The sequence below is a fragment of the Phacochoerus africanus genome, chromosome 12, assembly GCF_016906955.1.
Source record: "Phacochoerus africanus isolate WHEZ1 chromosome 12, ROS_Pafr_v1, whole genome shotgun sequence".
NCBI lineage: Eukaryota > Metazoa > Chordata > Mammalia > Artiodactyla > Suidae > Phacochoerus > Phacochoerus africanus.
The window spans coordinates 38859162-38876881 of NC_062555.1; the positions used below are offsets into that span (position 1 = coordinate 38859162).

Consider the following 17720-nt stretch of genomic DNA (forward strand, 5'->3'; position numbering starts at 1 on the left):
GATATTTGATAATCAAAGTCAATGGTAGCAAGTCTAGGGAATAGAAATTCACAGTCTTTACTCAGAAATGGGCCTCAGTTTGAGCCAAGCTTTTTTTTTTTTTTTTTTTTTTGCCGCCCTGTGGCATGTGGAATTCCCAGGCCAGGGATCATATCCCAGCCACAGTAGTGACCTATGTCACAGCTACAACAATTCTGGATCCTTAGTCCACTGTGCTGGGTTAGGGATCCAATCTCTGTCCCAGCTCTCCAGAGACACTTCTGATCCCACTGCACCACAGCGTGACCTCTTGAGCCAACTTTTTGCCTTTACTTCACACTTAATCTCAATTTGTATACCCTTAGTAGAAGCAAGACATAAGCAAGAGAAAATGTAACTGCTAAAAGCTTGTGTGATGACAGCAGCAAGAAGTGACAGGAGCCATTACATTCAAAGGAAGGATTCAGAAAAAGTATCTCAGAGGACCCAAGGGTTTAAACAAAGTGATAGTGATTGAGAGCATTTTAGTGTAGAGGGAAATGATCAGTAATTCCTGAAGAATTCCTGACAGCAGCCCCAACAAGATAGCTGATACTCATCATGCAGATCTTTGAGCCAGAGGAAAAGTCTCATTGTTGCCTCTCTGTTGAAACATGAAAATTGCAATGCCTTTAGGAAAAGTTTCATCAGTATGTGTAGAATTAAAAAATTCAGTGCTTAAAGGACAAGCTCCAGTTATGTGAAGAAGATTATTGGGCAGCTTTCTTGACTGATTGAGTAAACCCAGTTGTCCTAATTTAGTCAGGGTGGGGAAGCAACATGGGCCCACTTCCTGGACTCCCTTGCTGTTATATTGGCCATGAGACTTGAGTTTTATCCAGGGAATGTGAGCAGAAGTGAAGGACACCTCATTCAGATTTGGCTCAAAAACAACATCCTTCTCCATTTTCTCCCATCTGCTGGTGGGACATGGATGTTTGGGGCAACATGAAAAGCCATGTGCTGAGGATGGCAGGGGGCCCTATCACCTGCTTTCTCTCCTTTCTCTTTATCCCAAATTGTACATTTAAATAAGCAAGAAAGTAGTTTTCATTTTGTTCAGCAATTGAGAAAATGGGTTTTTCATTATAGTGGTAAGCATTACTTTCACTAGTTTAGGGTAACATAGCCCTACTCCAGGAAACCTGGAAATCTGTGGAGATAGTCCAACTCTACTTGATTGGGGTGTGTGTGTGTGTGTGATGTCTAATTACTACTAAAACAGTGACGGATGGATTTGGTGATGTCTTTTGACATACGTCTTTCTTATTGTCCAAATGGCTAATGACTAGAATCCTGTAGGGAGCCCAGTTTTCTAGGTTTGGTTGTCACTAAGTCACTGATTTTGGTCTTGAATGGGGTCTTAGTTGTCCTGGGTGGACCTTGGTCATGGAGCTCTTTCACTTCCCTGGAAACAGTTTGATTCAAATCTTACTTTACAACTTACAGCATAGTTTTGTAACTTACTTTGTATCTACCTTCTCCACATTTTCTTCCTAAGTTTATTCCTAGTGGTTATTCTTTCTATGTAAATAGATCCTGTTGCAATTGCAGTGTGATTTATATTTTTTAAGTCACATTTTTGGTCTATTGCTAATATAAAGGAAATTTGAATACTTTGTTTCATAACTAGCCCCTTAGTGAATAGACTGATTAGATCTCATTAGTTCTGATTGATTTCCTGAGGTTTTTAAACAGACATATGATAATTCGTTCTTTTTTCTGATAATAATACCTGTTTCTTTTTATTGCCTTCTTCCCACTCCCATTTACCAAAATATTAGACAATATCAAATAATGGTTTTAATATTAGATATATCTGTCTTCATCCTAAAACTTATATCTGTATTTGTAAGATGCTGGATTTCTCATTTTCTGTTTTTATATCCAGGGCTATATGAATTTCCTCAATTTTCTTTTTTTTTATTTTTATTACTCAATGAATTTTATTGCATTTATAGTTGTACACCGATCATCACAACCAAATTTTACAGCATTTCCATCCCAAACCCTCAGTGCATTCCACAAACCGCCCCCCCCGCCCCATCTCATTTGGAAACCATAAGTTTCCTGTATCATTTGGAACCTGTCTCAATTGGAAGCCATAAGTTTTTCAGAGTCTATGATCCTTCATTTTCTTAAATGAAGGAAATTGTTCTCTAAGTTTAATGCTCTGTGATGGTTTAAAGAGCATGTAAATTATCTGTACCTTAAAAATGTGTTACTTTCAAATTATGTCAACTGGGTTGTTAGAAAATTACATAAATCTTCTTTAGAAAGAAGGAAAATTATAAAAACAGCAATACAATTTTTCTCTTTAAGAACAGAAGTCAACTTGGCAGTAAACTGCTTATTAGCTAGATTTTAAAGATCCAAGAAAAGTCTCTAAGACAAATGCATTTGCTTTGATTGAACTATTCTCTAGCTACTGACACCCAAGGAGAAGATAAGAATTTTTCTAGTCCTAAAAAAAAAAAAAATCCTGTTAGTTCCTTTCTTTTTTTAATTTAATTTTTATCTTATATTGGAATATAGTTAATTTACCATGTTTTGTTAGTTTCAGATGTACAGCAAAATGATTTTAGTTTTACAAATACATAGATCTGTTCTTTTTCAGATTTTTTCCCATATAGGTTATTACAGAATATTGAGTTCCCTGAGCTATACAGTAGGTCCTTACTGATTATCTATTTTATATGTAATATATATAACATGTGTATATGTTAATCCCAAACTCCTAATTTATCCCTGCTCCTGATCTTCCCCTTCTGGTAACCATAAGTTTGTTTTCCATATCTGTGAGTCTGTTTCTGTTTAGTAAATAAGTTCATTTATATCATGCTTTTAGATTCCACATTTAAGTGATATCATATCTTCTTTTTCTCTGATTTACTTCACTAGGTATGATAATCTATAAATCCATCCATATTGCTACAAATGGCATTATTTCAGTCATTTTAAGGCTTAATCTCAATTAAGCCTTGAATATGATGTTAGTTGTGGGTTTGTCATACATACATAATGTTACTAGGCTTTTCAGTTTCATCCCATATCAGAACTTTTCTTGACATTTACTTCTCATAGTTATTTCTTGCAATTAATTTCAGCAACTATAGGAAGCTTCCCTAAGTCATGAGAATTCAATATGCTTGCTGCTTTGGAAATAGTTAACATTTTGGGTTATCTACACTGACCCATGTATCGATGGGCAAAATATCAGTGGGCAAAATATGGGGACTGAGAGCAGAAGGACTAAGAAAAGCTGATGTTATCTTTTCTACAGACCTGCTAAAAAAAAAAAAAAAAAAGACTCCATTATTTACTTTGATACTATTGCTAGAAAAGCAGTTTCCACCAGACCACATTTTGGCTATGTGGTTATCCATTTTATATTTCTTTTTCTAAATGGCAGAGTTCAACAATAAGATTACTCAACCAAATAAGCAGAGACCTTCAAGTTACCATATACTTTACTTATATGGTATAAGAAAGGCCATATAAGAAATACACTGCTTTCTTAATTGATTTGGTAGCCTTGTATCTGGAAAGACAGCAAAACCCACTCTGTTCCAAAATTAGAAGGCCAACTCAGGCTGCTTCTAAGATGCCTATCTTCTATCGTCAATCAGTCATGTCATGAAGGTGGACCTTCATGAACTCAGTAACCTAATAGATGTAAAAATGAACTCATCTATCAACACAATGTTCAAAACCAAAAAAAAAAAAATACTCATAAGGTAGAAATTGGTTTGTATAAAACAAGAGGGTATATACCCTCTTATACAACACAGGAGTTATATATGTATGGTAATAAAAACAATCTATAATAAACTTGTAAAGAGATGATTCTGGTTTACATATAAATTTGTCTAAATGACCATGACTGAATGATTAAAAGTTTTCTTCTCCTGATATAATGCCCCTTCATTATAAGTTAAGCTGGACCTAGTTTCTTACAAATCTCTTATTTCCTTGTATTTATCTACTACACCCTTACTTAAAGTCATTTAATTTAGAAGCTGGGCCTGCCCAGACTGCCTATGAAGCCTCTCTTCAGAAAGATACTGGATACATCAAACAGAGGCATCTTCTTGTAAAAATCTGCACTTCAAAACTGCATATGAAGAAAAAGCAACTGGCTCTCCAATGTAAATGTCTTTCATTTCACAGTATCACAGAAACAGAGCAGTTTACTAATCACTTCTTCCTTACAGAAAACTCAGTGGCTGTAAAAATTTGTGTTCAGTTTCAAAACTTTTCAATACTTATTAATTCCAAAGATCTGAACACCATGTAGCTGTGGCATTTTGAGAATTAGCACACTCAGGAGAGAAGTTGTATTAAGGATGAGGTGAGTCGAATCATACTTCGTATAGAAACTTGCCAGGAAGTATAGAATTATTGGAGAAATTGTGAAAAACTTCCATGAAGATGTAAACTGTATTCCATAGTCCGGTTATTCCCAATGAGTTAGGAGCCTTGCTTTACCCTGGTCAGTAGTTTCAAAAGGTGTTCCTTTTACTGTGTGCAAAAATACATACATCCCCAGCTTATGTATAACATTTGTTAAGGTCCAAGCAACAGGAACACTGAGGAAGGGAATACTAAGTAAAACAATATGAAGCAAGCCAACTCCTAATGCATATGTCAGCCACATACCTCGGCTATTCATTACCCAGGTATTTGGATTTACCTCTCTGTGGGAAATACCAACATTCTTGTTTGCTTTTGAACGAGCAAGAAGGTAGTGTGGTGTGGATAAGGGGTATTCATTCTTATGTCCTCATAAGCACAAGAGCCTCCTTCCCTCAACTTGTTGGTCAGGGTGAGAGTGCCGGCAGCCAGCCGCCATGGGCGACCCCTCCTCCCCCTTTAATGATGGCCATTCTGACTGGTGTGAGATGACACCTCATTGTTGACTGATTTGCACTTCTATAATAATTGGTGATGTTGAGCATTTTTTTCGTGAGCTTTTTGGCCATCCATGTGTCTTTTTTTGAGAAATGTCTATTTATCTTCTACCCATTTTTTGATATTGAGCTGCATGAGCTGTTGGTATATTTTGGAAATTCATCTCTTGTCAGTCACGTTGTTTGCAGATATTTTCTCCCATTCTGTGGGTTGTCTTTTCATTTTTTAGAATGATTTCATTTGCTGTACAAAAGCTCTTAGGTTTAATTAGGTCCCTTTTGTTTATTTTTGTTTTTATTTTCATCACTCTCAGAAGGGGATCCAGAAAGATATAGTGCTGTGATTTTTGTCAAGGAGTGTCTGCCTGTTTTTTTCCTCTAAGACTTTTGTAGTATCTGTTACTGCGTTTCTGTATTTTCTGTTTTTCTTTCTCAGGATTGCTTTGGCTATCCAGGGTCTTTTCTCTTTCCATGCAAATTTTAAAATGTTTTGTTCTAGTTCTGTGAAAAATGCCATTGGTAATTTGATAAGGATTGCATCGAATCTGTAGATTGCTTTAGTAGTATAGTTATTTTGATGAATTGATTGTTCCAATTCAAGAAAATGGTGTATCATTTCTTCCTTTTGTGTCATCTTTGATTTTTATCAGTGTCTTATAATTTTCAGAGTACAGGTCTTTTGGCTTCTTAGGTAGATTTATTCCTAGGTATTTTATCTTTTTGATGCAGTGGTAAGTGGAATTGTTTCCTTAATTCTCTTTCTGATCATTCTTTGTTAGGGTACAGAAATGCAAGCAATTTCTATGTATTAATTGTGTATCCTGCAATTCTATCCAATTCACTGATGAACTCTAGTAGTTTTCTTTTTTCTTTTTTTTTTTTGTCTTTTTGCTATTTCTTGGGCTGCTCCCGCGGCATATGGAGGTTCCCAGGCTAGGGGTCGAATCAGAGCTGTAGCCGCCGGCCTACGCCAGAGCCACAGCAACGCGGGATCCAAGCCGCGTCTGCAACCTACACCACAGCTCACGGCAACACCAGATCGTTAACCCACTGAGCAAGGGCAGGGATCGAACCCGCAACCTTATGGTTCTTAGTCAGATTCGTTAACCACTGTGCCTCGACAGGAACTCCCTCTAGTAGTTTTCTTTAGGATTTTCTGTTTATGTATAGTATCATGTCATCTGCAAACAGCAACAGTTTTACTTCTTTTCCAGTTTGTAAACATTTTATTTCTTTTTCTTCTCTGATTGCTTTGGCTAGGACTTCCAAAATTATGTTGAATAAAAGTGGCAAGAGTGGGTATCCTGCTCTTGTTCCTGATCTTAGAGGAAATATCTTCAGCTTTTCACCATTGAATATGATGTTAGTTGTGGGTTTGTCATACATGGCCTTTCTTATGTTGAGGTAGGTTCCTTCTATGCCCACTTTATGAAGAGTTTTTAAATCATAAATGGGTATTGAAAAAATTTTAAAGTGATTTTTATTTTTTCCATTATAATTGGTTTACAGTGTTCTGTCAATGGGTATTGAATTTCATCAAAAGCTTTTTCTGCATCTGTTGAGATGATTATGTGGTTCTTATTCTTCATTTTGTTAATGTGGTGTATCACACTGATTGATTTGAAGATACTGAAAAATCCTTGCATCCCTAGGATAAATCCCACTTGATCATGGTTTATGATCCTTTGAATATATTGTTGGAGTAGGTTTGCTAGTATTTTGTTGAGGACTTTTGTGTCCGTGTTGATCAGTGATATTGGCCCTTAATTTTCTTTTTTTGTGGTATCTTTGGTTTTGGTATCAGGGTGATAGGTTGGGAATGTTTGGGAGTGTTCCTTCCTCTGTAATTTTTTGGAATAGTTTCAGAAGGGTAAGTATTAACTCTTGCCTAAATGTTTGATAGAATTCACCTGTCAAGCCATCTGGTTCTAGACTTCTGTTTGTTGTTAAGTTTTTAAATCACAGTTTCAGTTTCAGTACTTGTGATTTGGTCTGTTCATCTTTTCTCTTTCTTCCTGGTCAGTTTTGGAAGATTGAACCTTTCTAAGAATCTGTCATTCATTTCTTCTAGGTTGCCTATTTTATTGGCATATAGTTGCTTACAGTAGTCTCCTATGATCCTTTGTGTTTCTGTGTTGTCAGTTATAACTTCTTTTTTTTTCTTTTTTGCTTTTTAGGGCTGCACCTGCAGCATATGGAAGTTCCCAGGCTAGGGGTTAAATCAGAAATGCCACTGCCAGCCTATGCCACAGCCACAGCAACTCAAGATCTGAGCTGTGTCTGCAACCTACATCACAGCTCACAGCAACACTGGATCCTTAACCCACTGAGTGAGGCCAAGGATTGAATCTGCATCCTCAGGGATCCTAGTCAGGTTTGTTACCTCTGAGCCACAATGGGAACTCCTCCTTTTCATTTATAATTTTATTGATTTATGTCCTCTCCTTTGTTCCTTGATGAGTCTGGCTAGAGTTTTATCAATTTTATCTTTAGAGAATCAGCTTTTAAGATCATCCATCTTTTCTCTCATTTCCTTTGTCTCTATTTCTTTATTTCTGCTCTGATCTTTATCATTTCTTTCCTTCTGCTAACTTTGGGTTTTCTTTGTTCTTCACCCTCTAGTTTCAGGGGTAAGGTTTTTGTTGTTGTTGTTTAATTTTTGTCTTTTTAGGGCTGCACCCATGGCATATGCGAGTTTCCAGGCTATGGGTTGAATCACAGCTGCAGCCCCTGGCCTATGCCACAGCCACAGAAACACCAGATCTGAACTGCATCTGCAGCTTACACCATAGCTCAAGGCAATGTGGGATCCTTAACCCACTGAACGAGGCCAGAGATTGAACCTGCATTCTCATGGATGCTAGTCAGATTCATTTCTGCTGAGCCAGGACAGGAACTCCCAAGGGTAAGGTTAACTGTTTTGTTTTGTTTTTGTTTTGAGATTTTTCTGTTCCCTGAGATAAGATTTTATTGCTATAAAGTTCCTTCTTAGAACTGTTTTTTGCTGCTTCCCATAGCTTTTGGATCATCATGTTTTCATTTGTCTCTGGGTATTTTTTGATTTCCTCTTTGAGTTCATCGGTGATCTGTTGGTTCTTTAGAAGCATATTGTTTAGCCTCTATGTGTTTTTTTTATAGTTTTTTTTCCTTGTAGTTGATTTCTATACATACATACACAAAAGAAAAATACAAACACACAATCTCATACCATTGTGGTTGAAAAAGATGCTTACCAAGACTGCATTGTGGCCCAGGCTGTGATCTATCCTGGAGAATGTTCCATGTGCACTTGAGAAGAATGTGTATTCTGCTGCTTTTGAATGGAGTGTTCTATAAATATTAGTTAAGTCCATGCGGTGTAATATGTTTTTTTAAGGTCTGTGTTTTCTTGTTGATTTTCTAGATGATCTATCCATCACTGTAAGAGGGGGTGTTAAAGTCCTCCACTGTTATTGTGTTACTGTTGATTTATCCTTTTATGTTTGTTAGCATTTGTCTTGTATATTGAGGTGCTCCTATGTGGAATGCATATATATTTATAACAGTTAAATCTTCTTGTTGGATTGATCCCTTGATCATTATGTAGTGTCCTTCTATTTGTCTCTTATAACAGTCTTTATTTTAAACTCTATTTTGTTTGATATGAATATTGCCACACCAGCTTTCTTTTGATTTCCATTTGCATGGAATACTTTTTTCCAACTTCTCACTTTCAGTCTGTATGTGTCCTTAGATCTGAAGTGGGTCTTTTGTAGACAGCATATATATGGATCTTATTTTATTTTATTTTATTTTATTTGTCTTTTTGCCTTTTCTAGGGCCACTCCTGTGGCACATGGAGGTTCCCAGGCTAGGGGTCCAATTGGAGCTGTAGCCACCGGCCTATGCCAGAGCCACAGCAACGCGGGATCCGAGCTGCCTCTGCAACCTACACCACAGCTCACAGCAATGCCGGATCCTTAACTCACTGAGCAAGGCCAGGGATTGAACCCGCAACCTCATGGTTTCTAGTCAGATTCATTAACCACTGTGCCACGATGGGAACTCCTGGATCTTATTTTTGTATCCATTCATCTACTCTGTGTTTTTTTGTTGGATTGTTTAATCCATTTACATTTAAGGCAGTTATTGATATATATGCTTTTATTGCCATTTTGTTAACTATTTTGGATTTGTTTTTATAGGTCTTTTTTCTTCCTTTCCTTGCTTGGTTCTCTTGTGATTTGATGACTATCTTTAGTGTTGTGTTTGGATTGCTTTTTCTTTTATGCATGTCTGTATATATTGTAGATTTTTGGTTTGTGGTTCCCATGAGGTTTTGATATAGAAGATTGTTCCTTCATCTGGATCATATTTCTTTGTCATCTCATTTTACCTAACTTTCTGTGTCTGTGGTCTCCATTCCTCAGGCTCTCAGTTCACGTTTACTCCTCTTTCTGGTGTTTGCACCCGGTGGGTGAGTTTGGTCCAGGGGCTTGCACAGGCTTCCTGATGGGAGGGACTGGTGCCTGCCTACTAGTTGGTGAAGCTGAGTCTTGTCCCTCTGGTGGGAAGGGATGTGTAAAGGAGTGAGTTTAGAGGTGGCTATGAGCTCTGTGACTTTAAGCTTGCTGTCTGCTGATAGGTGGGGCTCTGTTCCCACCCTGATGGTTGTTTGGCCTGAGGCATCCTAGCTCTGGAGCCTGCAGGCTATTGGGTGGTGCCAGGGCTTGGTGCCAAAACAGTGACCTCTGGAAGAGCTCACACTGGTGAATATTCCCTGTGGCCTCTACTATCAGTGTCCTTGTCCCCACAAGTGAGCCACAGCAGACCCATGCCTCCCCAGGAGACCCTCTATGACCCACAATTAGGCCTGGCCCATTCTTCTGTGGAGTCCCTGCTTTGCCCTAGGACTCAGTGCACGTGAAACCTTATGTGTGCCCTCCAAGAGTGGAGTCTCTGTTTTCCCCTGTCTCATAGAACTCCTGCACTCAAGCCCTGCTGGTCTTTAAAGCCAAATGCTCTGGGGGCTCCTCCTCCTGATGCCCTCCCCCAAGCTGGGGGGTCTGATGTGGCACTCAGAACTCTAACTCCTGTGGGAGAACTTCTGTGATATAATTATTTTCCAATTTATGGTTTACTCACGTGGTGGGTATGAGAAAACCTCCCTCCTACTCTTGTTGTGGCTCATTATTTATCTTTGGATGTAGAATATATTTTTTTGCTATGTCCCAGTCTCTTTTGTCAATGGTTGTTCAGTAGTTAGTTGTGATTTTGTGTGTTTTTTTGAGAGAAGATGAGCACAAGTCCTTCTATTCTTCCATCTTATCTCCCCTCCTGTTAGTTCCTTTCCTGTAGCACACAATAAACCCTCTGTTTAATTATTATCTCTGGCATTTATGACACATTTTTAAGATTAAACTGTATCTTTTTTTTTTTTGGTCTTTTTTTTGTTTGTTTTTTCTAGGGCCGCACCCATGGCATATGGAGATTCCCAGGATAGGGGTCTAATCAGAACTGTAGCTGCTGGCCTATGCCACAGCCACAGCAATGCAGGATCCGAGCCACGTCTGCGACCTATACCACAGCTCATGGCAACGCCAGATCCTTAACCCACTGAGTGAGGCCAGGGATCAAACCCGCAACCTCATGGTTCCTAGTCGGATTTGTTAACCACTGAGCTACAACAGGAACTCCAAGTTGTATCATTTTAATACTGGTTTTTATGATGGGGAATAATGAATAGCTCAAACCTTGTTCAGTGTTGTAATGATTCACAGTGAACTTCTAAAACCTTCCTTACAGGAGAATTGTAATCAACATTTATATAAAAACGTACACCTGATTTTTTTCTACAATAAGAGATTTTTAAAAAAAAGTTCTTGACTCTTCCCCCCCCCCCGAAAGTTAAAACACAATGTAACAAATAATAGGGCAAAATAATTACATCATCATAGATAATGCCAAACTGCAATGTAAACCAGACTCATTAAGGCAATACACAAAATGTGTTTAGTGTAAGCTTATTTGGCACATGTTTTGTTGAGGATTAGGCACACACTTCTGAGTTCTGTGCATCATCCATTTTCCTCAGCCCTGTGCTTTTCCTATCCCCTTCACTCCTACTCCTGCTCTTTAAGAAATCCACTTATGGAGGAGCCCACTCAGCCTCATCTCCCATTAATTAAATCCTTGGCTTCCCTTTCCCTCTCCACCATTTTCCCTCCCCAGGGCTAAGCTTGAAGGCAGTTGAGGCCACTTGTGTTTAACCATAAGGTTTTTAGTGAGGAGAATAAGAGAAATGGAAGATAGGCTATTAGGTTTAGAAGAGTGTTCTTGGAGTTCCCATTGTGTCTCAGCAGTAATGAACTAGACTAGTATCCATGAGGACATGGATGCAGTCCCTGGTTCTGCTTAGTGGGTTAAGGGTCTGGCATTGGCATGAGCTGTAGTGTAGTTTGCAGATATAGCTGAGATCTTGCATTGCTGTAGCTATGGTATAGACTGACAGCTGTAGCTCTGATTCATCCCCTAGCCTGGGAATTTCTATGTGCTGTGGGTGTGGCCCTAAAAAAAACAAAAACAAAAAAGAGAGAGAGTATTCTTCAGTGGACAAAGGGAGTGTTGGTCAGGGCTAGTTGAAACATCCTCTCTTTTTTTCTGCTGTGTTCTTTGAAGTTTTCCCCAACTCTGAGAATATGTTTTTAGTCTGATGTGGGCACCCTGAGGAGCCCCAAATCAGTGAAAGTTGGGAAAGGCTTGATTTACCCCAACAGTCTCTCTCCCACCATTTAAATTCTTTTCACATGTTAGTCTGGTTATTTTCTCTCACATTTGCACAAGGCATCTATGGCATGAGTCACAGTAAGAGACTCATCATAAAAATGTGCCAGATTACAAAATAGATTTCCTTTTTCTCCCGAATGGCAGATTCAAAATTTTTAAATGCAGTGACTCAGTAAGCTTAAGAGCATGATTTTTGAAGCCCCCATACTTTTTTTTTTGCTAATGTAAATGCATTTTTGATAATAAAATTAACTAAAACTGTTATTTAATTCAGGCATCCTTAAACTTAAAGCAACCGCCCCTGCAGAGCTGTACTTTTCAAGTTGAAAATGAAAGATGCAGTTACATCATAAATGGATGCAGGAAGGGGATCGCAAACACAGGTAGCACATGCCTGTCACCTTACTGCAAGTGTGTGGAGTGTAGTGTGTGTGATTTGTGTGGCAGGGGTGTCTTGTATATATGTGCATATGTGATGGGTTTGTGGTTTGTGTGTGGTGTATGTGTGTGTGTTTAAGGTATAAGTTTTGGTGATGAATATGTGTGTCCTTCAGTGTGTATGTGTGTGCGTGTGTGTGATGGTGGTGGTGGTCTGCAGGGCATCGAAATCCAGAGCTTATAGAGTTTTTGTTTTAAAAGTATTTCTGCATTGAAGTTCCCTCTGTGGTGGGGTGGGTTAAGGATCTGGCATTGTCTCTGAGGCAGCATGGGTTTCATCCCTGGCCTGGCGCAGGCGGTTAAGGATCTGGCATTGCCACACTTTTGGTACTATAGGTCACAGCCATGGCTCAGATTCAGTGCCTGACCCTGAAACTTCTGTGTACCATGGGTGTGGCTGAAAAAGAAAAAAGTATCTCTGCATAGAAATCGGTTGGTAAAGTCTTTTCAAATCTTTATTCTCCCCAGAAATTATTTGGAAGGTGTTTTCTTAAGCCTAAATGTTTGGCTTTTAGGAGGCAACTTCAAATATTATAAGCTACATTAAAGTGAAAGTGATTACGGCAATGCTTTAGTTTCACCCAATCCTGTAGTTTAATTTAATAAACAAGGCATCCATATTCACAGTTATTATACTCAGAGCTTCAAGAGGTCCCATCACCTCTGCCACTGATGTGAACTCTATTTTCCTTGCTCAGTTGAAGCCCTTCCTTTCTCATCAGAGGCGGTTGTGTGGGACAATGTGCCTCACTTTGGCATCGCTCCTCATTGGCCCAGTGCCACCCCCTGGGAGACAGTGTAGCTTAGAGGCTAAGAATGGGAGCTCTTGAGTCAGAACACGTGGGTCCAAATGCTGGCTCCACCAGCTGGGTAAGGGCATAACCTCAATGAGTTTCCTCATCTGTGAGATGGAGTGACAGTGATACTTACCTTGCAGGGTTTTTGGAAGGCTTACCTGAGTTGATAATGTAAACATAGTGCTTGGAGGATATTAAGTATTCAGTGAGCACACACTGGTGATAGAGGGGATCTTGTGTGGATCTGGCTGTGCCTCTATAGGTATAGAGGGGGAGTGGAAGCTGTTAGTGCACCATTTCTTCCAAGATTTCTTATGAATTTATTCCATTTGTCCTGCATATACCAATTCAGTTTATGAGTGACTTCTCAGCTCTTGTATCAGGGTCGCCGTATTTCTTGGTGGGGTTAATAATGAATCATTTAATGAAGGCTCACAAGGGGTTTTGAAGATGCCAGTGGTCCTAGGTCTGGTCCAGTGTAAAGGCAAAAGTGCAAAGGCCTCTGAGCAAAAGTGCTTTCTCTCATCATGTGTTAAAACTAGCCCTACCATCTGTTTCCTGCTCTGGAATAGGTAAGTGTCTCAGCACTGTACTTGGAGAGCATTAAAAAACCCCACAAAGCCCTGGCACATTATATAAGTTATTCTGACTAACATGCGGTTATTTGGCACAATTTTCAGATGAAACTTCACATTTTGTCCCTGCTATTTCTGGGCACATTAAAGTCTGAGCAGAGTATCCTTTGGAAGGCTCTGGGTGCTGAAACAGAGGCTATAGGTGTGGTGCATCTGCTTTTCATTTTTGTTTTTCCATCCTATTTAATGGGGAGAATCTTGGGCCCTCTCCTGGTGTGAGGAATACAAATCGTAGATTCAGGAGGCATGTCGGGGGTGGGGAAATACCTACCTAGACATACCTAGACACTCAAAACCTTGTACTTGTCTCTCACTGCCGCTGCTGTCAAAGAGTTTTGTGAAGATATGGAGTGAAGATGCCACCATGCCAGCATCCATTCCTGCCCACTGGCCTTTGTGGGCAGTGCTGGGCTCTTTGCTGTCAAGAATTAACAGTGAGAGGGCAGTCCTTCCAGGTTTCTTTTAGAACTCACCTCCCCCTCTCTCTCCTTTCTCTGCCTTGTCTCTCTAACCTCAGTCTAGGCCTCATAGGGGTGTTTCCAGGGTCCTCACCCCTGGGCACTTCTCAAGCGGTGCTGCTGACAAAGCCTTTATCTGCTCCTATCCTTTTAACTCCAGATGTATCTCATCTCCCCTCAAACCCATCCACTCTGCCTAGGGGTCTTTATTTCTCTAGCAAGATTTGGATTAATACCTTCATCTTTCTTCAGCGTCCATCTCCAGGCATCCTCAAACTTCTTTCCCTCCCTTATTTCACTTTCTCTCCACCAGGTTTTCCAGGACATTTTCTTGGAGAAACTTTCACCTCTTCTGGGGTTTCTGCTGCTAAGCCTTGCTTCAGGCTTCGCTATGCCTGTGATGTCTTTTTGGTCCAGCTCTCTTTTATATGCAGATGACTTCTGCTCTCACTTCTAACAAATTTTGTCCACATTTTGAAAGGGAGATGACAATTTTCTCTAGAGTATAGCTTATTCACTTTTAACCAAAGTATGGTTATGCTGTTGATCAATCAATCAGTGAAGAAATCAGTATGTTAATAATGTTATTGTGCAAATATAATAAGTTATGCCCCTTGATATATGCCAGTGGGCACATGAAGGACAATTATATATAGGTCTGCTTTTAAGAAACTGAGTCATGTTAGAGAGATAGTATTAACATACATAAATTAAAGAAAAAACAGGAGGGGATAAGTTTGTATTAAATTTTATAGACTGCTTATAGGAAGGAATCAAGATGTTTATAATAAAAGATAGCTCTATAAAATGTTACAATAATGATAAAAGATCAAGATTTGTATACTAGAGAGATAATTGAAAAGGAAACCCAATTTAAGGCAAATAGTTGGGCTTAAGTACAAAATTTAGAATTGGGCTTCCTGGAAGTTAAGAAAAAGGGAAACGATGAATTACATCATTTCTGAGTCTTGTAAGAGGGTTGTATATCAGTTTTCAAACACTTAATTTTTTGATACTACATGCTAAGAAGAATCCATCCATTTTATTTATTGTGCACATGCTGTATTCTAGTATGGATATGAAGAGACAAAAGAAAAACAAATTCTCTGACCTCATGAGGGTCATGGTTTAGTGAAGAAAGTCAACAAACAAGTTAGTAAAGTACCATCAGAAGGTAGGTGAGTGCTCTGAAGGCAAATAAAGTGAATGAATGTGGAAGATCGTGCTAGGATGGCAGGGAAAGAAAGGTCTCTCTGAGGAGGTGACATTTGCGCATATACCTGAATGATGAGGGGGAGTGAGCCCAGCAAAGAGCATTTTGGGAGAGAGAACAGTAAGCTCCAAGGCCCAGAAGTAGGAAAAATGTTGATATATTTGAAAAACATTCAGTGATACTGGAGAAGACTTGTATAGGGGGGTGGGCAGAAATGGTTGGGGTGAGGGCCAGGCAGCTAGTAAGAGATGAAGCTAGAGAAGGTAGCTGTGTATGGCTTTATGGAGGTTTGGATTTTTTTCCAATAAAATTGATTGGAGAACTGTTGAAAGTTTTGAGCCAGGAGTTATGCCATCTTTTTAAATGTCTAATTCTAATCCCCATTGGCTACTCTATGAAGAATAGAATGTCGCAGGAGGCAAGGCTGGAAGCAGGGACCACTTAGGAGGCTCTTGCAAAAATAATGGTGTCTTGGTCCAGGAGGAAGCTAGTGGAGGAGGTATTAAGTGCTCAGATTGAAGTAGAATCAACAAGACTTGCTGATTAGCCAGCTGCCTAAAGGAAATGAAAGAAAGGATTGGGATCATTCTAGATTTTTGGCCTGAGCAAACGGTTGAATGAGGGATTGTCTTTTGAGATAGTCAAGACTGGGCATAAGCTGCTTTAGGGAGCAAAAACAGGAGTTCTGTTTTGGACCTATTTTTTTGAGTGTGAGAAAACTCAGTTGATACGTGAAGGGGTAAGTGGGATCCAGGGAAGTGATACACATTTGGGCATTACCAGCACACTCAAGTTGTGTTTCACTGTTTCAGTGAAGCACTTAACATAATAGGCAAGGTTTTCAATAGGAGAGAATCTAGAAACATTTTTCTTTTTTTTTTTTTAGAGCTGCAACTGTGGCATGTGGAAGTCCCTAGGCTAGGGGTCGAATTGGAGCTGTAGCTGCCAGCCTACACCACAGCCATAGCAACTTGGGGTCCGAGCCATGCCTGTGACCTACACCACAACCCATGGCAACACCAGATCCTTAACTCACTGAGCGAGGCCAAGAATCGAACCTGTGTCTTCATAGAGAGTAGTCAGATTCTTTTCTGCTGAGCTACGAAAAACAGGAGTTCTGTTTTCTTGACAGCAACTCCTAATTTTTCTTTTTCTTTTTTGTCTTGGCCATGCCTGCAGCATGCAGAAGTTCTGGGGCCTGGGATTGAATGTGCACATTGGTGACCAAGCCACAGCAGTGACAACACCAAAGCCTTAACCTGGTGAGCCACCGGGGAACTCCTAGAAACATTTTTCAGATGGCCACTTAGTGACTGTAGTAGGGTTCTTCAGATAAACAGAACCAATAGGATATGAATATAAACAAACACTTATTTATTATAAGGGATTGGTTCATATGATTATGGAAGCTAAGAGGTCCCAGGATCTGTATACGGCAAGCTAGAGACCTAGAGACCAATTTGTAGTTTCAGTCTTGAGTCCAAAGGCCTGAGAGTCAGGAAAGGCAATTGTGTAGATTCCAGTCTGAAAGCACGCAGCCTCCAGACCCAAGAAGAGTTGATGTTTCAGTCTGAGTCTGAAGGCAGAAAAAGGCAGGTGCCCAACTTAAATACTCAGGCAGGAGGAATTTTCTCTTATTCGGACTTCTTGTTCTGTTAATTTCTTCAGTTGATTGGATGAGAGCCACCACATGGGGAGTCAGGTGGGTAGTCTGCTTTATTCAGTCTTCCAATTCAATTGTTAATCTCACCCACAAACACCCTCACAAATACACCCAGAACAATGTTTGTCCAACTGTTTGGGCACCCTCAAGGCCCAGTCAAATTGGCCCAGAAAATTAACCATGATAGTGACAGTAGGGCATTACATTAAATTATAATTCTACAAGGACTGGAGGTGGCTAAAATGGGAAGTTTTCTCGTGGTCTAACTTGTTATAAGGTTAGAACTTGTAAATTCCGGAGGCAGGCCTAGTTTGCATGGTAATGGTGTTTTCCCTGATCATGAAAAAACTTCAGCTTTTTCTAATAGAACTTTAGATGGTAAGCAGAGCTGAATACAGGGAGCCTGCCAACATGAATACCAGACAAAATAAACTGGTGAATGAAGTTAATGAATCAGTCCACTTCACATTTATTAAGATTTTTAAAATTGCCAGATAATACCATTAGGTCATAGTCTACTTGGGAGACCACCACATAAACAGATAAAATTGTGATTCAGCAGGGCTAGTGCCTGGACACAATGAAGGTGTGGGGAAAAGGCTAGGAAGAACAGATGAGGAAGAGACAGTTTTTTTTTTTTTTTGTCTTTTTGTCTTTTTGTTGTTGTTGCTATTTCTTGGGCCGCTCCCGCGGCATATGGAGGTTCCCAGGCTAGGGGTCTAATTGGAGCTGTAGCCACCAGCCTACGCCAGAGCCACAGCAACTCGGGATCCGAGCCGCGTCTGCAACCTACACCACAGCTCACGGCAACGCCGGATCGTTA

At 39.7% G+C, this 17720-nt stretch overlaps 1 pseudogene; it reads right to left on the minus strand.

Moving 5' to 3' along the window:
• Nucleotides 1-4276: 4276 nt before the first annotated feature.
• LOC125112464 (ORM1-like protein 1) lies at nucleotides 4277-13941 on the minus strand (annotated as a pseudogene).
• Between the last annotated feature and the right edge of the window lie 3779 nt (nucleotides 13942-17720).